The sequence below is a fragment of the Sorex araneus genome, chromosome 1, assembly GCF_027595985.1.
Source record: "Sorex araneus isolate mSorAra2 chromosome 1, mSorAra2.pri, whole genome shotgun sequence".
In the NCBI taxonomy this organism is placed as follows: Eukaryota; Metazoa; Chordata; class Mammalia; order Eulipotyphla; family Soricidae; genus Sorex; species Sorex araneus.
Genome location: NC_073302.1, coordinates 56,166,230 through 56,191,164, shown reverse-complemented (window position 1 = coordinate 56,191,164; position 24,935 = coordinate 56,166,230). Strand labels below are relative to the sequence as shown.

General features: G+C 37.9%; 1 protein-coding gene across 1 annotated transcript in view; it reads right to left on the bottom strand.

Moving 5' to 3' along the window:
- BNC2 (basonuclin 2) overlaps positions 1-24,935 on the bottom strand; it is a 477,043-nt gene that overhangs the window by 320,923 nt on the left and 131,185 nt on the right. The gene's annotated exons all lie outside the window — the stretch shown is intronic.

Genomic DNA, 24,935 nt, shown 5'->3' with positions numbered 1-24,935 from the left:
AATTGCTACATGTAAACTTTTTTTTTCTTGAACACACAAGAAAGAAAAATATTCAGTTTTAAGAAAATGTAAAGTTGGCTCAGTAGTCTAAATGTTAACTCCTAAAAGTCACATAGTATGTACTCATCTATTTATAACAACTTATAAACTCCTAGGGAAATTAATATAAGGACCTGACTCTGTTCTAAAAAGAAAATAAATCTAGCAGGTATTTTGAAACATGAAAGATACACAATAAATATTTACAAAATAAATATAGCATATTTAATACCCAACTCCTAAGATCATTAATTGCTGAATTGGAAGCTAATAAGAAACTAAATGAAAAAGAAAAAAATATGTACCTTTTTTTAGAGCTCAAGAGGAGACAAAATTCCTTTGTTAAAGTTCCTGGGTAAAGCATCTACAATAGTTTTTCAGATCATAAAAAAATATATGAGAAAAAAATCTAGATCCATCTCAGGCAAAACATAATGAATATAAAACTCCCATTTTTCATTCAAGATCTCTATGGAAAATTCTATTATGTTTTCTGCATGATGAAATATAACCTCAATAGCGTGTCACATTTTTAATTAAACCAGTTTTAAAACAAAATATCTGTTTGATAGTATTAATTTACCTCTTTTATAGAAAGCAAAACTGAACAAAATACACTGTACACAAAGAGTAACTTTAAAATAGAAAGCTAAATTCATGTCATCTCATAAAAGTAGTCAGCAGGAAAAAGCCATCCTTCCTAAACTTAAAACGTAAGAAACATTAATCTTCAACCACCTACAAATATAGAGGACAAATGTACCACTCTCCTTGCTCCTTCTTAACTCAAGAATAACAATAAACCTTACTCTTCGAAACAACAAAAGAAACAGGAAAGAGCTTCAATGGCAGCTCTGTGTCATTAGTGGACAATGAGAAAAGATGAGAAAACGTACACTATGTTGACACAAATGTGCCTTCCCCTCTAGAACAGACATCTCCTGAAAGCTTTTCTGTTAAACTTCCCTCCGGTTCACCACCATTAAGCACAAAAAAGTCTCAAAAGCAGCAAATTCAATATCTGAGAAGAAACAAACAAGAACCCAAAGAATTGTTGCTTTAAAATATATTAAGTCCACCTGTGGTCAATAAAAATATTCTTGAGGGGGGAGGGCGGGAAAAACCCCTATGAGTCAATTGTCAACAGTGACTGTACCTTTACAGCTAGCTATTACCCACTTAAACTCCCTCTAAAATTTGCTAGCCTCTTGATTTCTGAAGTGGCACTCAGTGCCTCAGTCAAGCTGCCGGCTCAGCTCCTGACCTTCCCACTAATGGCTGTTATTTGTGGGAGGCTTAAGGACACTGTCAATAGCAAGCTTCCTCCTCTCTCTTCTCAGGCTCTGCTGTATCGCTTTGCTTGCGTGTTCTCTCTCGCCTCTTGCTCTCCCGGTCTTCGCTCCCCCTCCTTTCTTCCTCTTTCCTTCACTACCTTTTCCTCTTTCAGCACCTTCCTTTCTTTCATTCTGCAATCCTCATTTCTCAGGTATCCTCCCTTCCCCCTACCCCCCCATACACACACATAAAGACACATCAACAACAACACAAAAATCAACTGGCATGCAGCAGCAAGCACCTGCAGTAATAGACTCTTTTATTAAAACTGTTATTCTGCAAGACTTGAAATTCCCCGCGGACCGGGCCATGTCAAAGCCGATATAATTAACTAGAGGCTCAGCAACGGATCAATTACCAGACAAGCAAGTGATAGTGAAATCAATGAAAGATCATCAGCCACATTATCAGTGTTGCAACTCATTAGGGCAAAACTGAGAAATGTGCTCAAAGAGAGCCCAAGCAAGGTGGCATTACAAAACAAAGGGCTAATTTGGAGACCCTGCTGTGAACAATCTGTAACAGAATTAGCCTTTTTTCCCCCTAAACTGCACAGCTCCGTAACTAAATGTGACAGACTGAGAGAAGCAGTTTATTAAGACACCAACCCCAAGTTTATTTAGTTCATAAACTCTCTCCTAGAAAATCAATACAGTCTGTACAGGGTTATTAGGCTGACTAGCTAATACATCCAAATCTGGTCTGCCCAGCCAGCACTCTTCTGACAAAATGCTACCCAGAATAGGCAAACTGAGCTCTTTCAGACATGAAGGTTTGAAGTTGCCCTCCATGAAACAAGTCTGCAACAAAACTTCTACCTGTAAGCTACAGTCAAGACACAAAATTCTAAAGTAACAGAGTTTAAAAATCCCTCATCACATCTTACAGTACCACACCTGCTAAATAGATTTGATAGAACAGTATTTTAATAAGTATACAAATCTAGTTTCCAGAGAAAAACCTTTGTTATAAGAAGATAACAACTGACCAAGATTTAACAATAGATGAATTAGTAAACTAAGACAACAGCATAAGTATATACACATGCTGTGCTTTGCAGAATTTAAATTTTAACAGCCACTTAAAAATCATTTTCAAAATACAAATTTGTTGCCTCCTAGAAATTTCCAAAATGCATAACTTGAATTTGTCACTCACGTCCACAATAAAACATAGGATAGGCATGATCTTATCATTTTAAGAACACAGGTGCAAAAAATATACCTACAAGGCACAAAGACGACTTCTGAGTTCTGACTTCTACAGTGAACAACTGCCTGGAATCATTTGCATTGAAGTTATTTAAGTCTAGAAGGGTGGCAGTAATCATCACTTCCACAGTAACTGCTTTTTTGTTGTCCTGATGCCATGCAGCTCAGGTTAAAGAATCACAAACTAAAAGTCATATTGGTTTCCCACATTACTGACAGAAGAGATGTACCAAAGAAATTAAGTACTACATCAACTAATTCTAAATGTCTCCCAATTTATTAAAGACATCTTGGGAATCTGAATAGCTGTGTCTCATCATAACATGTAACAGAAATACACTAACATAAAGTAAGAAACTCAAATGCACTCAAATGCAGTTTACAATGTTAAAGTAAATTGTAGTTTTGAAGGGAGACTTTTGGGAATTACTTATGTATATTAAGTTTAAACATTTAAAATAATCCAAGGAAAAAATTTTACTACTAACATGACATCAGTATACTGACTCCAGAATATTAAATCCTAAACTTCAAAAGAAAATCTTTGACTTTTGCAGGATTTTAATAAACCCCCATTTAGAGATTGTTGCAAATTATTTTCCCCTATGCTTTTGCATTGGTACATTAAAAGAATGTCATAGCTTTTGTTCTGCAGTAATCTGTAAAAATATATTTAACATGTATTTTCTAAACATATTCTAAACCTATGTTAGAAAGTTCAAAGTTCAATGTTCTGGACAGTAATTAAAAGCTGTAATTATCAAGACATTTTATTTTTAAAAAACCTTTTTTTGTGTATGACTACATACTGTGCTTGTACCCTCAATGAGATCCAATTAGTTGCAAAGAATTTGCATTTCAGTTAGTGTGGGATAACAAGACTATGGGGAGGCACAATGCAATTCCACCAGCAGAGTAAGAAAGTGTGTTCTTTCTTGTTAGCTCTGTAAGCAATAATTCCCACAACTGACTGTTTAAAATGTTACTGATCTTTTCAATATTTGGGAATTGAGGTGAGTTTAGGTTTTTCCCTCCATTAAAAAATCACATACAGCAAATATCATCACAATGAATACTGAAGAAACAAATGAGCACAAAATTTTAATTTGTATGCATGTTTATAGGGGTAATTTTAGGGGGGAGAGTAATACTGCATATTTTTATTTTATTCTAAATATTTAATAAAATATTTTAAATGCATAACTTTATTTTAGAAGTTTTGTAATTTGGGGAAAGGAAATCCTCACTGAGAGTTCTATGTAAATATATATGGTTTTTAAGTAAAGGTATGTGTTTAGCATACTGAAAAAGTACTTATGACTTTCATTTTTTTCTAGCTGTTTCAAGTAACGTAAGATCTGAAACAAATATCAAATAAACATATAATGTATATACACCATTTAACAAGCACTCCAGACTACTTCTGCTGGTTTAAAAAATAATACCTACAATTCCCTGTGTTCAGTTCAGCAGCTATTAACAGATTCTGTAATCTGTAATGACAGTAAACTGGCCTTTGCTCTTCTTTTATTCACTATTCATTTTCAAGGCCTGGTTAAGTACAGAGCTGGGTTAAAGATCAGTGGTTTTTCATGTGACACACGCTGGTATTCATCTAATGGCTTGTCAAGACAAAACTGTCCCTGTTCTTGCCAAAATAATAAAAATGACGTTCTACATCACATGACAATCAGCACTTCCTTATGGCAAAACAACTCCAGCTTTTGTAATTCACTAATTTTATATAAAAAATGTTCTGGTAATTAGCTATCCAATCTTAAAAAAGGAATTAGGCTACCATTTTTGAAGTTGGTTTTTTAATATGTTATGACTTTCTTACCCCCAAAACATTTAAATTGCCTCCAATCAAGTAACATTTGTTGGGCAAAGTTAACTCTAAAGCTAGAAATTCGTATGGCTTAAGGTATATAATTCAATGTATGGAAATTATGCAGAAGTAGCAAAGTGGGTCCAGTCACAAAGGTGGGGGCAACCAATTGAGGAAATGTCATTTTTCTCTAGAACAAAGTATGGAACTTGCTCTGCAACATCTGTTGGACTGTGTGAAATGTTAACAGATGTCTTAGATTTTTTTTTAGAATGAAAAATAATTAGTAAACCTTTTCTGAACAAATCCACAAATTTTCATATTCCTAAGGGAAAAAGTTGACAGCAACCCCTTTCCTTGGTGAAACTTACTGCTCCCACTTGATCCTGTAAAATGTGCTTCATTTGGTGGGGAAGGCCAAACACCCAGTGGCATTCAGGGGCCATTTCCAAAGTGCCACAAGGGAACACATGGTGACAATGTTAGGACTCAAATCCAGTACTTGCAAACAAAGCCAGCACTTTAGCCCTCAGAATCATGTCACTGGCCTAGTGACATGATTCTGAGGGCTAAAGTGCTATTTCCAATGTAAAGGAAAAATATGTTAGACTCACTTTTTAACAACAACAACAACAAAAGTAAAAAGTAAAGCTAATAATAATTTCAATTGAGTTTTTTCTTTTATAAGTAATTATAATCTTAAAAGGTCTCTGGAGTCACATATGTAATTTAATGAATTGACATGACAAAGTTCACCACCCTCCACCCTCAAAAAAAGAAGAAAAACCGAACATGCAAAAAGATGAAGTATTACTCTACTGTGCCAATATTCTTGGAGGAAAGTGAGGAAGAAATGTTTGATAGCAACTAAGAATTCTGATTTAAACATATCTCTACACATTGCAGTGCCTCATCTTGACAAATACAAGGCATCATTAACACTTTTTTTTGGTTTGAGGGCCACATCTGGTGGTTCTCAGGGTTTACTTCTGATTCTGAGTGTAGGAATCACTCCTGGCAGGCCTCAGGGGACCATATAGGGTGCAGAAGATCAAACCCAGGTCTGCCACATGCATGACAAGTGCCTTGCCTGCTGCACTAACACTCTCACCCCCAACACCTATATCTTTGCACTCTCCACTGGCATATAATGTCCCATTTCCAGTCTTATGGGGGGCAGGGTAAAAACCCCTCTTTTAATAACCAAGTATCCCACAGCTATAAAGTTTGAGGATCATTAAGAAAAAATACAAAATATATTCAACGCATCCTTATACTTAAATTTTTAGATCACTGTATCACTGTCATCCGTTGTTCATTGATTTGCTCGAGCGGGTGCAGTAACATCTCTATTCATCCTAGCCCTGAGATTTTAGCAGCCTCTCTTTACTCATCCTTCACAACAGTGCTGTATTAAAGGCTCTTTCAAGGTCAGGGGAACGAGACCCACATTGTTACTGGTTTTGGCATATTGAATATGCCACAGGGAGCTTGCCAGGCTCTGCCATGCGGGCAGGATACTCTTAGTAGCTTGCTGGGTTCTCTGAGAGGGAGAACTAGACAATAAGAGGTCGGTCACGCACAAGCAAATGCCGCACTTCCAAGATCTTTTGTGATGGATACACAAAAGAAAATGAAAGAGGTGGCTTTTATGAAGGAAAAGAAAAGAAGTTTGGTTAATACCCAAGTGAAGTAAAATCAACTTCTTGGCCTTCTTTAAAATGATCAGAACATGCCTTCAAAAACCACGAACATGGACTAATCCATGAGCACTTATTGATCAGTGCCACATGCAAGGCTGTATTCCAGGGCATGTAAGACATAAAAGGGGCACTTGGAGGTATCTGCATGCCAAGTACCATGCCTATTACTCTTCTATTTGTCAAATATATGCATCATTCTTCACAGGGATGCAGCAATTCAGGACAGTGAACACCAACACGGAATGAAAGACAAAAATATGGTGAAAGAGAAAAGTCAGTGGAGATGCTATGGCACAGGGGATCCAAATGGGGTGTCAGATGAACATAAGAAGACTCTGAGGGGTCAGGCTGGGGGTTGCTCCTTTTTTTTTTTCCTTTTTGGATCAAACCTGGTGATGCACAGGGGCTACTCCTGGCTCTGCACTCAAGAATCACCCCTGGCGGTGCTCAGTGGACCATATGGGATGCTGGGAATCAAACCCAGGTCAGCCGCGTGCAAGGCAAACACCCTACCCGCTGTGCTATTGCTCCAGCCCCTGGGGGTTGCTCTTTTCCTTCTCTGCACTTGTTCACAAGAAGACCAGATATAACAAGAATGGTGGAGCAGCAAGCAGAGATTCAGGAGTTGTGGGGTGTGAGCATGGAAATATAGAAGAGGTCAAAGGGGGAGAGACTCCAGAACGGGAGAGAGAAAGAGAGGGAGAAAAAAGAAAAAGGGAGAAAGAGAGAGAGAGAGAGAAAGTTCTTGCCAATAGAGTCATAGAGGCAGGCAGGGCAGGTGAGGGGTTGGTGGGAAGTAAACTGGGGTCACTGGTAGTAGGAAATGAGAAAATGAGCACTGGTAGAGGGATGGGTGTTGGATCACTGTATGACTGAAACCTGATCATGAACAGTTTTGTAACTATGTATCTCATGGTGACTCAATAAGAAAAGGAAGGAAGGAAGGAAGGAAGGAAGGAAGGAAGGAAGGAAGGAAGGAAGGAAGGAAGGAAGGAAGGAAGGAAGGAAGGAAGGAAGGAAGAGAGAAAGAGAGAAAGAGAGAAAGAGAGAAAGAGAGAAAGAAAGAAAGAAAGAAAGAAAGAAAGAAAGAAAGAAAGAAAGAAAGAAAGAAAGGAAGGAAGGAAGGAAGGAAGGAAGGAGAAAGGAAGGAAGGAAGGAAGGAAGGAAGGAAGGAAGGAAGGAAGGAAGGAAGGAAGGAAGGAAGGAAGGAAGGAAGGAAGGAAGGAAGGAAGGAAGGAAGGAAGAGTTTGTATGACCGGCAGTGTTAAATTTATGGAATAAATAAAACAGCACTGTAGCACTGTCGTCCAGTTTTTCATTGATTTGCTGGAGTAGGCACCAATAATGTCTCCACTGTGAGACTTGTTACTGTTTTTGTCATTTCAGATACACCATGGGTAGCTTGCCAGGCTCTGCCGCGCAGGGTGGGATACTGTCGGTAGCTTGCCGGACTCTCTGAGAGGGACGGAGTAATCGAACCCGGGTCGGCCACATGCAAGGCAAATGCCCTACCCACTGTGCTATTGTTCCAGTCCAAAACAAAGTAGAATAAAGTAAAAAAAAAATTTTTAAGTGGAGGCTCTTCCTGGTTTTTCCTTAGCACATGTGGAAAGAAATTGAAACATGTATGTTTAAACTTATTAAATAGTCTAGCTAAACTAGTCTGTAATACTGATTAGAGATGCATATATGCCAACTACTGAACCTAATTTAGTGCTTACTTATGTATAAATCAATTTAATAATTCACCTATATTCTTCTATGAACCTTTCTCTTTCGCTCTATTTTATTTCTTATTCTCTAAAACCTTGGGGTATAAATTTATGTAAAAAAGTCAGGGATTAACTAATTCAAAATGTAGTTAAACATCTTTACAGACTGAAAAATAAAAACATGTTGTCCTCTGATTGGACTCTGAATCTCTCCACTATATGAATATCTGTGTTAAAACTATACATGTTACTTCATATTTTCAACTACACCTTCTCCAGATAATTCTGGCAGCCTGTTCAACACACAGAAACTTCGGCCACAACAGCCTAAATATTTTAGGATGCAAGATCATGGTCCAAAGTGTAAACAAGTTCTGCAGGTGGACCTTTGGTTTTCTAGTTATTTATCCAAAGCATTATGGATACCAAAAGCTCTGGCATTTACTCATAGGAATACCATATTAGAGTATTTAACTCCCCCAAATAACAACTATATAGAGAAATGAAAGATACTAAAGAAGAAAGTGAATGTGGAAAACAGAGGTTCTAAAGTAGGGTTTGGATAGGGCACAGGTTCAAATCATTTTTAAAAAGAGCACAAACATCCCTATAAATAAGTATTACCTAAAAGTTTAATGTATTTATAGCAAAAAGGAAAAATGACTCTGACTGACACTTGTCTCTGTCAACTGGAACTATCAGCATGATACAGCATCTACTGACAAACTCAATCAAGGGCTCAGATTCAGAGAAACACATCAATGACATATCCAAATGACAAAATCCCTTGAACAATATGAAAAATTAAAAAAACAAAGATGTTGACAGGGTCTATTAGATGGGGTAGTTTATAGAATAAATATATATATATATATATATATATATAAAAATCTGTATCTTCACTCCCATTCCTTCCCATTCCAGTTGTCGCATGACATTTTCAAGGGTGGCACTGAAGAGTTTCAGTGAAATAGTATCACCCTGCAGAACCCCTCTACTTATGGAGATGATCACTTCCTTGTACAATGGTGAGATTGTGGTGGTGAAACCAAAATACAGCTCGCAGAGGATCCTGATGTACTGAGTTTGAACGCCCTGTTTGGTTAGGGCTTCAATAACAGCTTCAGTCTCGACAGAATCAAAGGCCTCCTTAAAATCAATGAACGTTAGGTAGAGCAGCATCTTGAACTCTTGCGAAACCTCAATGAGCTTGGTCACCATGTGGATATGGTAGATCGTGCTGAATCCTTTTCTGAACCTGGCTTGCTCGCATGTTTGTCCTTATTTTAGTGTTCAGTCAATCCTATTCAGGATGACACAACTAAACAACTTGTAGACAACAGACAACAGGCAGATCAGGCGATAGTTGCTGATGTTGTGGATGTCTCCCTTCTTGTACAACAGAAAGGTCCTGCTAGTTTTCCACTGGGACAGAACCTTGCATTCTATAACATGTGAAGAACCGTGCCAATGTATTGATGAGTGCTGGAAGCAGATTCTTCAGGTGTTTGGGTCTGACCCTGTCTGGACTGGGTGCTGTATGCTCCTTTATCAATAAAATGACGTGGGATTTCAGAAGGGAGAGCGCTGGGAACAACATATCCATCCTGCGGAATTTGGTATGTGGGCAGGTGGACGTGGCTATCGAAGAGATCCAAGTATAAGTCGTGGATAACCTTCTCCATTGCCCTTCTGGAAGCTATGATAGATCCATCAGGACACTGGAGGGCAGTCATCGTGGTCTTGTAGTTGGCGAAGGACACGTGGGTATTGCAAATACTTTTCCCAGTTTCTGCCGCACTGGCCAACACTGCTGCTCTTCTCTCTTTGAAGTCTTCCTTTATCACTTCTCTATACAGCTTTGTGAGCTCATACATTAGCTTGTGATTGCCTGAGGCTCGCACCAAACCACAATGGCAAATAAGTTCAAGAGTTTCCCAAGACAGGCATCTTTTTTTTTTCAATTTTTTATTAGTGAATCACCATGAGGTACAGTTACAAACTTATGAACTTTCGTGTTTGAATTTCAGTCATACAGTGATTGTTTACCCATCCCTCCACCAGTGCCCATTCTCCTCCACCAATGTTCCCAGTATCCCTCCCACCACCATACAGGCATCTTTTTGTGGCTTTCTCACTTTCAGCATCCCTTGCACAGTCATGGAGGTGCTGAAACAATCAATCATTCCTATCGATGTTGTCAAGGACAGCATCTTCCCATTTGCCGCAATAGTGCCAAAGAGCTCCCAGTTGGTGGTCGTTCTGGGAGTTCTCTCCTTAAACTTTGCAGCCCTTTCTCCCCGCTCCATGAAGTAGAATTTCGCACAGAGGAGACGGTGGTCCGATCCCATTTGGAATTTTGGGATAACAGTGACATTGGTCAGGCAAAACCGTTGATTAAATATGATGTGGTCAATTTTGTTGTGAAACTGTCCACTGGGAGAATCCCATGTCCAACATTTAGATTTGGCCTTCTGGAACTGTGAGTTACCATGGATGGTCTTGGTCGACATGATTAACTCAGACAGTCTCTTACCCTGTTCATTCCATTTATGCTGTGGGTCCCGATGTGGAGTTCTTCGGGTGACCTTCTTGGTCCTATCTTGGCATTAAAAGAATGGGAGTGAAGATAGACGGTCGGCAACTACACCATCTCCACTTCGCTGATGACATCGTTCTAATAACACCAAACGTTAGCCAAGTGGCAGGAATGCTAGCCAACTTTGACCGTGAGTGTGGAAAGGTCAGACTGCAGTTGAATCTCACCAAGACAATGTTCATGAGAAACGAACTAGTCCCTGATGTTCCATTTGCTCTCAATGGAATAACATCTCCGAATGCAGCAGTTATGTGTACCTGGGTTGAAGACTCAACATGACTAAAGACTTGGCACAGGTTGAAGAGCGCGGCATGGAACACCTTCAAGAGTGCCAAAGAAATTGTCAAGAGGACAAAGAATATCTGGTTCTGGGCATATCTTTTCGACTCCACCATTCTTCCTGCACTAACATACGCTTCAGAGACCTGGGCCCTGTGAAAACAGGATGAGAATGCTATTCGGATCACCCAAAGAGGAACTGAAAGAGCTATGCTTGGAGTATCATGTTTCACTCAAGTGAGAGAAGGAATCTAGAATTCTAACCTCCATGGATGATCGAAGATCAGTGATGCTGCTTCGTTTGCCAAGGCGTCGAAAATCAGATGGGCCCGACACATAACGCGATTTGGAGATGACCAATCAATGGGACATCAAAAGAATGCCTCATCGAATACCTATGAGATGGTCAGACTTCTTCGTCAAGACCCTGAATGAGCAGTTTAATGCTCTTTGTGTTCCTGGAGTGAGCAGATGTCACTGGGCTATACGAGCACACGAGAGGGATGAATGGAGATGTTACTGGCACCCGCTCGAGCAAATTGATGAGCAACAGGATGACAAGTGATACAAGTTATATATCTGTGTGTATATATTAGGGTGTTACTCCTATATGTATGACCATAAAGAACTGCAAAGGTTATAAACAGTATTATTTATTTCCTTCTAAAGTTTGCAGGCCAAAATACTTGCACCCCCAGTGCAGATGTATCCTTAGTGTCAGGAAGACTGAGATTCACAGGTGCCCAGGAAATTCAGTTCTGTTTCTAGTTTCTCAGAGAGAAAACAACTCTATTAACAGTATCTTATTAGATGAAATTCACAAGCCTAAGAAATAAGTTTAAAAGTAAAAATTCTTGGATATTTCAAAATGACAGATACTGAATAAACTTGGAAATTGTTTTCAAAATTATGAAAAATAAAAGATGCCAGAAGGACATTAACAGCAAGTTAAAAGAGGAAGAGTTTACAGATAGCTTAGGTCTGAATAGTGATGACTGATCTTGAGTAAGAACAGTCACTGTAAGATACACGAGGAAAATTTAAGAGGTCCAGGCAATGTTCTGTATCTCTATCTACCTCATTGTGTCTTATGTGAATCACTGTGTAAAAATTCATCAAACTACACATACAAGAATGTGTGCACTTTCCTATAAGCATGCTATACTTTAGTTGTAAAAGTTTAGTACTGCTACTGTTGATAAAACTAACACAGGGCCAGAGAGATAACTCAAACTTCTGAAGAACTTACTCTGCATGAAAGGTCTGGGTTCCAGCCCCCACACCGCATAATCCCAAGAGCAGTGCTGGACGCAGTCCTAAGCACCAAGTCAGGAATATACCTAAGCACCACGAGATGTAGCCCCAAAACACAGCAAAAGAGCCAAGCAACACTAAAAGAGTGACGAAAATTGCTAAAGTGGTAATAATAATGAAGAACTAAGAGGGAAAGTGAAGTAAAGGGAAAGGAGGATAAAATAAACAGGGGTGGAAAAAAAAGGAATAAGGAAAGAGAGACATATACCTTATTAAAAACAAAAATCATTAAAGTAACTGTCACTAAACGCATTTTTTGCAACAAATTCTTCAGAGACAAGTATTAGGAATCAAACAAATACTTCAGATTCACAGATTGAGGATGAAAAGAGTGAAATGGTGAACTATAAATTAATTAGGTGAGAGATGTCTAACTAGACAGAGCAAGAGTATACCCATAAAAGTGGTTTATATGAAGAACAACATATTTTAATACATCAGCCATACAATGTGAAGTACTTAATTAAACATTCTTGCCTGTCATAGTCCTTGATTCTGTCCTCTCATTTCAAACTACAGAAATTCAGGGGTGGTAACTGGGGATGGGGTCTGAGAGAATTGAGAGGAAATTACATATACTGTGCAGTCAATATACTTGGAGGCAGTGAGTTCTCTCAGTGAGTTCTCTAAGTCATACTTTAAAAAATAAAACAAACAACTGCTGTTGCCCCCCAAATACTACTCAATAGTATCTAAAACTGACAGCACTCAACTGTTAAACCCTGTAGAAAACGTAACAAAGTGACAACTGAGTAAATGATGAGAGAAACTTTTGCCCTGAGTACCTCCATTTTTTGCTCCTTTCTATTATTAAACAAAAAATTCCATTTTAAACTAAATACTATTGGGCCTGAGAAATAGTACAGCTGGATAGGGCATGGGGCAGACCAGGGTTAGACAGATCCCAACACCACTTATGGTCACCTGAGCCTGTCAAGAGTGATCCCTGAGTGCAGAGTAAAGAGAAAGCCCTAAGTATCACCGGGTGTGGCCCAACAGCAAAAAAATTAAACATTATTGACCAGTACCTGCAAACACTGATAAAACATCTATTTGGTAAGTGTAAGAAACTATGTGAACCACAAAAGATAGTTTTAGCTCACTGTACATTCATTCTTACAAGAAACAAACATTATTACAAGAAATAAAAAAGTGTTTTTGAAAAAAAATCTTAATAAAATGGAATATGAGAAGAAAAGCAGCAGGAGAATCATCTATGACTCAGGAAAGGAAATTACTTCCCATGGCAGTAGCAAGTTTCTAAGCAGGAATGCATTTGCACTGGAACTGAAACTGAACAACAGTATTTCTTGAATTGACTATCAAATAGGATATCAGTTATGAATGAAAGAATACACTACTCAATAGAAACTAATGGAAACGATCCTATCTATCATCATAGACAGTTTATTATTATAGTACAAACTTGTGAGGGCTACACTGTACTTTGTTTTGCACAGGTTTGGTGCTACACCTGGTATTTCTAGTTGGCTACTCCAGACTCAGTGATCAGAGATTGTTCCAAGCTGTGTTAGAGGGACCATGCAGCATCAGGTTTCCAATGCAGGCCTCTTTTTTTGCAGAACATGTACTCCAATCTATTGAGCTATCTCCTCAACCCCTCACTAAGTCTACTTTAAAAGAGTAAGATACAACCTTTGGTAACAAAGATTACAACCAAGGTCTAATATTTTGAGCATAAGACAATCAACATAAGTGGGTTGGGCTAAATTTTGTGAATATACAGTAAAGTTTGGTTAAAAGTTCACCACTGGGTAAATGTTTATCATTTAATTACTTTCACATATTTGTGGCTGCAGTCATTATTTTTTAATTTTTATTTTTTTGCTTTTTGGGTCACACCTAGAGATCCTCAGAGGTTACTCCTGGCTCTGCACTCAGGAATCACTCCTGGCAGTGCTTGGGGCACAATATGGGATGCTGGGAATCGAACCCAGATTGGCTGTGTGCAAGGCAAACACCCTAACCACTGTGCTCTGGTCCCTATTTTTAATTTTTTAATTACATTTTATATTTTATAACATTTTATAATATTTTTAAATTACAGTTTCCTATGGAATATAACTCAGTGGACACATAGGTACAGAAATTTAAAAATCCAGACGGTGAATAATGCAGGTATGTGCATTATTGAGACAAGGAAGCAAATAAAATAATTGGGGGCTGGGGATGACTGGATGGTAGAGAACCTTCCTTAGAAACATGAGGCCACAAACGAATTCACTCCTTGGCACCAATCCCATAAGCCACAATTTCACTTTCACAACAAAGTATACAATACCATGACAGCGCTACAATCAAGCGGGTGAACACCACAATTGTGCATGTGTGACACCCAGTCATTGTAGCTGTATCAACAATAAAGAGAGAATTTCTAAAAATGATAGTTAAACATAAAACTTTTTTTAAATAAAGGGATATACATATCTTGTCAAGAATAGGTTTGAAACATGTGGTCCTTAAAGAAAATTTTGCCATAAATTATGCAATAAAATATAAGAAAAATAAGAAAAAAGTAGTCTGCAAAGTTCACTGGGCCTGTGACATGTTGTGATAAAGAGCTGATGGTTGCAAGGAAGGTACAGAAGTCAATAACAGACAAGGGGGACAAAGCCAGTAGAGGATGGGATGTTGAAGATCTAAGCTATCAGGGAAGTGATATAAAAGGGTCCTGGGAGAGAATATGACCAAAAGCACAAATAAAAAATATACTGAAGGGAAAGGGCTTTTTTCCTCAGAAAGCAAAGGCAACACATATAGATTGTAAATTCTAAGTATATATTCTAAGCTAAAGAGATTAGCTTATAGCTTATAGCATAGCAATGCATGTTATGCTAGAAATGTATGTAGTCCACTGGTACAATACTTGCCTTTCAAGTGTGAGAACTTAGGTTTAAATCCAGCATTACAGACACACACAAAGTTCAAATTCCAAGAGTACTTTGTCAAAAAGCCAATTTTCTCCCAATCAGCCCCACTAAACTGTACACTGCTAAAAGGGATAGATTTTTTATCTATCTCTAGGGCCTCCCTGCCCCAAGCAGAGCCAAAAACCTCCAGAACCCAGCCACAGCCATACTCAAGGCCACTCTCCACACACTTGGACAAGCCTCATGAATAAAGGAACCGGCAGCGGAACCTAGATATGTGGGACCCGTGGCTGAGATCTCCAAGCCTGCTGGGATCGGAATGGGCCTCCTTCACCCAGATCCCCAGTTTTCCAGAAGCCTGGCAGTCACACCCACAAACTGCCCTTGTCAACATGTAATCTCATCAATGGCCAAGATCCAGAGACTATAAAACAAAGATCCCGGAAAAGAGTGATGCAGAATCTCACACAGCAGAGCCTGGCAAGCTACCTGTGGCATATTCGATATGCCAAAGACAGTAACAATAATGAGCCTCATTCCCGACCCTGAAATCAACAGGGATGAATGGAGACATTACTGGTGCCCACTCAAACAATCAATGAGCAAATCGACGACAGTGATACAGTGATACAGATCTTTAGGGCCTAACTGCATGCTAAGAGACATGACACAGGAAAATCAAGGATTTTATACAACTAAAATCAAATATAGTAGAAAGGGTTTGGTCCAGGTAGACTGAGGAAAAAGAAATTCTGAACAAGTAAAAACAAGGTCAAAATAGAGATTAACAATTAGAAAGAACTCAGCCTTCCTTCCTCTTAAATTATAAGAAATGATTAAAAAAAAAAGTAGACTGAGTTAAAAAAGGGTTGCTCTTATTTCCCACCTGGGGAAGTGGAATACTTGGAGCCAGCAATGATTTAAAAAAACACACACACACACACCTTGAGATGACAAACTTATTCACGATTCGATTTCAGGCATACATTGTTTCAACACTAATCCTTTCACTAGTGTCCACTTCCCTCCACCAAATTGCCCACCCCCACCCATATACCTTCCATCTACTAGTATGCCTCTACATGGGGCACTTTTTTAATATATAAGTTTTGCCAGCAAGGATTTTTAATACAGAATTAAAACATGACTTGTAACACAAAATTAAAACTACTTTGTTCCAAAACAAACACTGTGATAGGTAAGCATACATCATAAATCATTGCTTATAAGGCATTCCTACAGCTATTTAATAAAGTAAAACACAGAAATGATTTCTGGATAAAATTATTTAAACTTTATTGAAATGTCCCTCACTGTAAATGTCTTGTTTTTTCATAGTGATCAATTTATTCCTGGCTAATTAAATTCCCCCAACAAAAATTTTAAAACTTCATGCTGTGGAGTCAGAGATGTATAGCAGGTAAGTGCTTGCCTTGCAGGCAGCCAATGCCAGTTCAATCCAAAACACCATATAAGGTCCCTAAATACCACACAGAATAGTCCTTAAGCACTAACCCACCACACGCAACCCCCACCAAAAAAAAATTTAAAAACTTCATGCTAAGTTCCTATGTGTTTTGAATGGAGAGATGTAGAAGAATCCACCTCATTAACAAACATGAGTAGAAACTTAGGAAGGTTAAATTACATTATATCTGTGTTTTCCTATGTCCAGAACTGCAATTGAGGTCCAAAGTCATAGTAGCCCTCCACACAATTAGTGAGGGCTGCATTAGCATCACTGAGCACTCTGGTTTAGAATCTCTCTGGAGAACAGGGAAATGATGAGTTCCATCACCTGGCCAACATCAGCAACCACAAAACAGTCACCCCTGGGATCTGGACAAAGGCATACATCCGCTGCACTGGCAGCCCCTACAGCCTGCCTTCCTAACAGAGTCTTTCTGTGAGGACCACTGTCTAAGTGACCTGTCATAGAGCTTTATAAAGCAGCATTAATACTGTGGGCCAAAATGAGATTGATCTTTGAGCTCCGTGGTCTCCTGTTGTCAACGGTGCATTATAAAACCAATACTAAATACTTTATAAACAGGTCCCTCCCTACAGTGTATTAGAAAAACAGTGCATATTTCATGCCCCATAGTTAGGTAGCCACATATCCATCAGACTTATAAATTATTTATTAGGTGCTCAGAAGTGCAATAAGAGTCAATAAACTAACTTCTGATGTATAAGCCACTATTTCATTGGAAATTGTACCTGAATGAGAAAGTAGCACACTAACTGAATGGGGCCTGAAACTATCCCAACTTTCTCATCGTACTCTGAGTAAGAAGCAGGCCTCATAAATTGGAGTGTCTTGAAAAGAATCTTGGTCACTACATTCAATCAAATAAATAAAGCACTACCAGTCCCATTTCCCATTCTTGTTTCTTTTGACTTACATATAACTTCTCTGGTCGCCACATTATGAAGATAATTCAGGGACATAAAAATTGGTAAATGTCTAGAGAAACAGCTCAATAGGTTGGAGCACATGCTTTGCAGGAAAGAAGCCCAGGTTCAATCCTTGGCATGTCATAGTATCCCAAACACCTTCAGAAGCAACACCTGAGAAGAAAGTCTGAAATAAAGTGGTGAAAAAAATTCCAACACACTATGAATCAAGTCAGATGACAAACACAGTAAAAGGTTTACATTTTAAATCTTTATACAATGGGATTGAGTGTACAAGCTTTCTACTACATGCACAAGAAATTTCACATTTATGAATATGTCATTTATAATATAGGTTCCCAAATTTATTTGACCTATCACCTACTTTTCAGAAAAAAAAATCACTGTCTCCTGGAAATTACCTTCTCTAAGTGACCAAAGAGAAAGCACCCCACCATTGCACCCAAAATTGTTACTACCCACCACCCCCTCTCTCATCCTCACTCCCACCCCCCACATAGTTCCAGCATTTCCCACTTCAAATAACACTAATTTAGAGCATTGCTTTTTGTCCTATGATGAAGCTTTTTTTTATGATGAAGCTTTCATAATTATAAATATACTTTGATAAAGGGGCTCTTGCCAAACCATCTCATCAGATACTGCTGGTTTCTGTCTTCTGAAAAAGGACCTTCTGTTCACACTGTACTACAGCCATCCAGGAAAAAATTTCCTCAGGAGTTATTTCCCCAACTATCAAAGGCGTGGACCTTTGTGTAGTATTGTGGATGCCATGGTTTTACATATTGGCCACATTAATACTGGAGAGCAAGCATCTGTAACCCACAGCTGAGTGTGCTCCAGCCCCAAAGCACCCGCAAGGCTAATGCCAATGCAAACCACTCTTCCCATCCCACATCTGAACCACACTGGTTTTCACCAGGAGCCAGGGGCTGAGATACAGTTCTGAAAATGAAAGTTCTGGGTTCCTTCCATTCACATTATGGATACAGAGTGTTAAGAAAAACAAATGCCCGGGGATCTGGCTCTTTTTGTCCTTTCTCATTCTACATCAACTGAATAAACAATAAAAAGACTCACAGTGTCTAATGGTGTTCCAAATCTCCCAGAGGAAAAGCCTAAATTGATAAATACATAGACTTTTGACACCTTTTTGGTTTTTCTCTCCAGCTTTAGTTTTACCCCTAAAGGCTATAGAACTCTTAAGGTTGAAACATATTTTCGTTAGTTGTTTTTTTTTTTAAATAAAACAGTGGAAATAAAGGAGAAACATAGGAAAGAAGTGATTTCACATCACTGCCTCAAAGAGATCTCCTGAAATCCTAGAAATAATGAGTTGCTATAAAACTGTAAAATCAAGGCTAGTTCTTTGTACTACTTTTGCTACTACAACCACTATAGCTAAGAAGATTATTCATATTAATGAGCTTGGTATGTAGACAAACTATAAAAGACGCAGTCTCTGACCTCAAGTACTTATCTCTGTCTTTGGGGATTTACTTCTCCTGCTAGATTTACTTTCATTCTTCATACCCTAGCCCAGAGGAAGTGATGATCACTCAGGACTTGGAGCATTTCCATGGGTGGGGTTTAAACATGGCAAAGAGAAGAGAGGGAACTTTTTGGCGTTGGATTGAAAGGATGCTGGCCCTGAAGCTCAGGATGTCTAGTTTGTGACAAAGATAAATTTAAACTCCAAATAAAAATTTTACACTGGCTTCCCTGAGTTTTATCAGAAAAACCTTATAAAGTATAAAAGCTATAGCATTCAAGGGCTTTATCACATCAAGCACACATCCACACATATGCATAGCACACATTATCATTGTACACACATGAGCTAACAGTCAATTTTCTACCAACTCATTGTATTCAGCTATTTTATTCCTTCTGTGTGTTTAAAGTACATGAATGAGATAAAATATTCATAGTCCCAGTTTTGCCTGGTGTCTAGGTACCAGTCTTACTATCAGATGTAGCTGTATCTGTGAAACTTTTGCCTAATTATACAATCTCAGTATATTACTTAACATTTCCAAACATCAAATTCACTATTTAAGAATTAATATTTGGGAGCCGGAGCGATAGGACAGCGGGTAGGGCGTTTGCCTTGCACGCGGCCGACCCGGGTTCAATCCCCGGCATCCCATATGGTCTCCCAAGCACCGCCAGGAGTAATTCCTGAGTGCAAAGCCAGGAGTAACCCCTGAGCATTGCTGGGTGTGACCACCCCCCAAAAAAAAGAAAGAAAAAAAAAAGAATTAATATTTGTTTAAAGAATTATTTAATCTTCAAAATATGCAATATTTTGACTAATGCAAAAGGTGTAGCTAAGTCCCTAAAACATAAATATTTATGAAATATTAGCAGTTGCATATATATACACATATATAAAGACTATATATAATATATACCTATATTTGAAAAAGCCCAAGATTTCAACTTCAGACCAAGGTTTGTTTGCTTGGCAACAGAGTATGTATGGGTATGTGTGTGTTTAATCAGTGGCCAACATGTAAAATATTTTTTAAATAAATATATTTCTTTTAATGGATTAAACTGCTGTAAATGCTTTAACATGTTAGAAATTACAAAGGAAAAGTATCAGAGACCTAATGGTGTTACGGCAGAAATCTGCATTCCTCCATGATCATAATCAGGTATGGAAGCTATTCTTTTACAACATGCATTCTCAGATTGGCACAGTCTCACTATTCTTTGTATTATACACTACCTGTATACTTCAGTTCTATCACTGCCTAAGTCACTAGAGCCATCTCAGTTTCCAACCTCTGGTTATATCTCATTTCTCTTTAATTTTGGCATAAAGACATGAATAGTTCACTTGGACTTAAGTGAAAGTATAAGTTTAATAAAAGATCAGATACCAAAGTTGCCTTCTATTTGTCTTTCTTATAAAAATGATCACAATACTTTATGCTCCTTTTTGCATACTGCTAATCCCTATAATGTTAGTAACATGTAGATAAACAATAAAGGAAGCCAAGTGTCACTTACTGCAGTCTCTGTTGCAATTACAGATACAAACTTTGTGACAATTTTTTATGTATAATGGGTCCCAAATTTATTTGATTTTATTTTGATTTTGTTGTATCATGTACTTTGTTTTTTGATTTTGAAGCTCAAACACAGGGCTTCATCATGAGTGATTATCTGTTCTTCCATTGAGCTTTATTCCTTGTCCCCCAAAATGTTTTTCTTTTTGCCAGTGGAGACTGGTCTTAAAAATAAATTCATAATGAATTGACAGGATAAGAAGCACAAAGCATGGATCCCTTTGACTTCATAGTCTGAGATGACTGCAGAATCCTAAGGCTGTACCAAAAATGTTTAGAAAATCAGTCTACTCTAACTGCTTTACTACACAAATAAGAAAATGGAGGCAGGATCAAAAAATGAATTAGTGTGACTAAAGAGAGTATAGGTCACAAGGTGCTTGCCTTGAATGTACCTAAACCCAGTTTGATCTTGGTACTACACAGGCTCCCCTGAGCACACAAGGAGTAATCCCTGAGCACAAAGGCAAGAGTAATATGTAATATGGAAAGCACTGAGCACCATCAAGCATGGCCTCAAGCCCCCACCCCCACTCCACCCCCAGAAAGAGCTTGTGGCAAAGCCTGGACCATTTCTTTTTTTTTTGCTACCTGGATTTTCTTTTCCATCAGATTTCAAAGAAGTGAGCTAGAGAACTTAAAATGCAAGCAGAATCTAAGCGTCACTTTATTTCTTTTTTTTAACTAGAAAGGATTATTAAACTTCCAGAACTTTACATGCCTTCTAACTTCACACTGCCCATCAAGGAAACATTCACACCATATCAATGAACAAATGCCTCAAATCAGAGGTGCACTATCTAGACAACTTGTTCTAAATCACAAGCCTATCACTGATGCAGATTCTGACATCTGGTGAAGTTAAATATTCTAACATGGTAAAAAAGATCATATTCATGTGCCTATTTATTTCTACAGAGGTTCGGCAATATTGGTGAAGAGTATCCAAAAAAAAGATATTTTATTACAGAGAAAAAATAATCAATGCAAAAGTCTAGAGTGCTTATATAGTCTATGTATAAACTACTATGGAAAGTTTTATAAACAGTACTATTACAATAATATTCCAACCCCCAAATATCCTAGGAAATTAATAATTATGTCCTGTTAGACAAAGAATCTGGTGGATGCTACTTTAGATTTACTAAGCACTATACTGTGCCATGCAATATGGAAAGCACAAAATATTTTTTCATTTGTTCTTCATAAATCCTATGAGTATTATAATTCAAATTTTACCAATAAGAAATTGAAACTACAAGTTGTTTGACCACAGTGTTAAATTGTGTCAAAGTGCAGTTTCAAGACCAAGTTGATATAATTTCAAAATATGTGCTCATCACAATTTCCTGCACTGTAGTTCCAGATTTATACCAGATCAGACAAGCACTTACCTTTAAGACCTTCTAAGGGATTGCAGGGGAGGGCTGGGCTCTGCTCTGCTACAAGGATCTTTTAGATGGGACCAGAGTAGTAGTACAGCAGGTAGGGTGCTTGCCTTGCACATGACTGAGCTGGGTTCAATCCCTAGCACCCCACATGGTCCTCCAAGCACACCAGGAGTGATTCCTGAGCACAGGGCCAGGAATAAGTCCTGAGAACCATCAGGTGTGTCCCAAAACAAAGAACAACAAAAAGAATCCCTTGCAATGCTCTCTAAAAAATGCTGTCTAAAATTCTATCATTTTGGCCAGAGATATATAAGCACTTGCTTTGCATGAGTCTGACCCCAGTCAGATCTCTGACACAGCATGTGGTCCCTTGAGTACTTCCATAGTTCACTTCTGAATACAGAGCCAGACACAGTTCATGAATACTAACCAGTATGGCCTCCAAACCAAAAAAAAAAAAAATTAATTAAATTCTACCAATTTATCATTTTGAAGCTACTTGTAACTACTTCTATCTGTAGCATCTCTAATATTCTTTCCAATTCCAGATACTATTTTATTTTACTATATTTATCCTACAATAATATTAAACAATTGTTAATATGAAGAATTTTTACAAACTAGGTAACAGTAATGAACATCTCCAAATAAACTGTGAGTAATAAGTAAAGTACAGAATAATGATAAAGGGTAACAGCATTCCATGAGAGGGGAAGAACTGGGGTTTAATAAACACTTTCATATCTGAACTAGGCTAATTTTAGAAATACCTGTAAGAATATGGTAGACAGCAATTACCACTTTAGTAGTATGGGAAATTTTACTCTATAAATATTTTAAAATTTTTAACCAGGGGCAGAACAGACAGTACAGTGGGAAGGTGCTTGCCTTTCATTCTGCCAACCTGGGTTCAATCCCCAAACACTTCATATGGTCCCCCAGGACCTCCACAAGTGATCTCTGAGCACAGTCAGGAATAAGCCCAAAGCACAATGAGGTATGGACCTAAAGTAAAGTTAAAAGAATGTTTTGATCACTTACAATATACATTAGCAAACAAACAAAAAAAACATATAATGATGATCCTGAAAAAAAAGAATTTTAGAGGTTCAGTTCTAAGCAGTAAGTGAGATATAACTATCTAGATGTTCAGTATTCAAGTTTGGATAGAGGGACTATGGATTGAGTTTCTTGGATTAGGAAGATTTTCTTGAAAGATGTTAAGAAATAAAATAGAAAGTGCTAGTTGGAGCTATAGTAGAGAGCACAAGCCATTTGCTTTGCATGCAGCCAATTTGGGTTCAATCTCCAGTGCCACATAAAGTCTCCCAAGTCTCACAAGGAGTGATCCCTGAGTATAGAGCCATCAGTATATGCTCTGAGCATCAGAAGGTGGGCCCCACCACCACAACAACAAAACTTTAGAAAGTGAATACAGAAACAGAGAGGCATTAATGTTCAAACTGTCAGTTTCTAAAGAGAAAAGTAAAATACTGAAAATTTTACTTTATCTAGAAACATTGCGCAAGATAAATCAGAAGAAAAATGCCGAAGGTTAAATATTCAATTTAAAGATCTGTATCAGACTCAAATATCCATCTAGAATGTATAAGCTACAAGAGCAAAAATTTTGTCACTCTGAATCTGTCTATACCATTGTAAGCATTCTGAAACTTCACACTATAGTAGAGATTAATAAAAAAATGGACAGCCCACCACTGAATAACAGAACATGACAGAGGTTATGAGAAATAAATGATTGAAAGTTGCCCTGTTCTGTTATACAAAGAATCTGCAAGAACTTAGCTTTCATAAAATGGATGATTAGAAGATTTTCAGTTAGGAAAGACAGTGGAGGAGCACTGTACCAAAACTCATACTTAACTGTATGCATTAAAAAAATGGTAAGTATTATATACTTATCAATGTGTACTATTGAACTAAAAGTTATATCTAAAAATGTTCTCTGAAGACATATCTAAACATTGAAGTTACAGCTCTCCATTTCTCCACCAAGTATTACTAATAGTTTCTCATCCAAGAGCACATGATTTCAACACTTCAACTTATCTCAAAGTACATCCTATGCTTCCTCTGTTTATGAAAATATTAAATATGGTTATACCTTTGACAGTGGTGATCATCTATTCATGAAATATGGAAAAATGGTATATCTCCAAAACACCTGACATACCTAATCAGCGAATACAAATTTTGTCTAAAATTTTCCAACTGAAGACCCCATGCTTAGAACTCAGTAAGAGATGATAAACCTCTCAAAAAGTACTACCTACTTTTTAAGATTTTTTTTAAAGCACAATTAAACTTCCTGCTAACAGTGCTTAAAAGAAAATTAAATTTTTTCACCTCTATGTTCATTTTATTCATTTAAGGTTTGTATTACCCATGTTACATGGTTTGCAACAGTACTGATGCTAATACTTTTGACATACAAAGTTACTTCACCAGCACTACCACCAAAGTGGCCCTAAGCATCTACCACCACTGGCCTTAGGTCACTTCTAGTCTCCTCAACCACTTCCCACCAAAGGTAACCTCAGATCTTAGTCAAGAGTCCAAGGTTTTGTTATTTTCATAAGACACTGTTTAGTCATTTCCTTCTGTTTCTTTATTTGAGTGAAACCATTAAGCAGTTGGCCTTTTTTCTCCAACATATTTCACTTAACATGATACATTCTAGTTCCACTTATGTGTGGCAAAAGGCAAGATTTCATTTCTTATAACAGTATTCCAATCTTACATATGAACACTACAATCTCTCTTTCTCTCTCTCTCTCTCTCATTGAATCACCATGAGAGAGTTACAAAGCTGTTCATGGTCAGGTTTCAGTCATACAATATTACAGCACCCATCCCTCCACCAGTTCACATTTCTCATCAATGTCCCCAGTTTCCCTCTCACTTCCCCTAACCTTTCTCTTTGGATCTCTCTCTCTCTTCCCCGCCCCCTCTCCTCTCCCTCCCTTCCCCTTCTCTCCTTTTAAGGTTTCTGATATAGATACTAAAAGGTTTTCTGCAGAGTATCATGCATGCTAAGTTAAATGATTCAGAAGGAGAGGGAGAGGGACAGACAAAGAATTTTTGCACTCATTTTGAAATATAAAAAAAATCATAGTA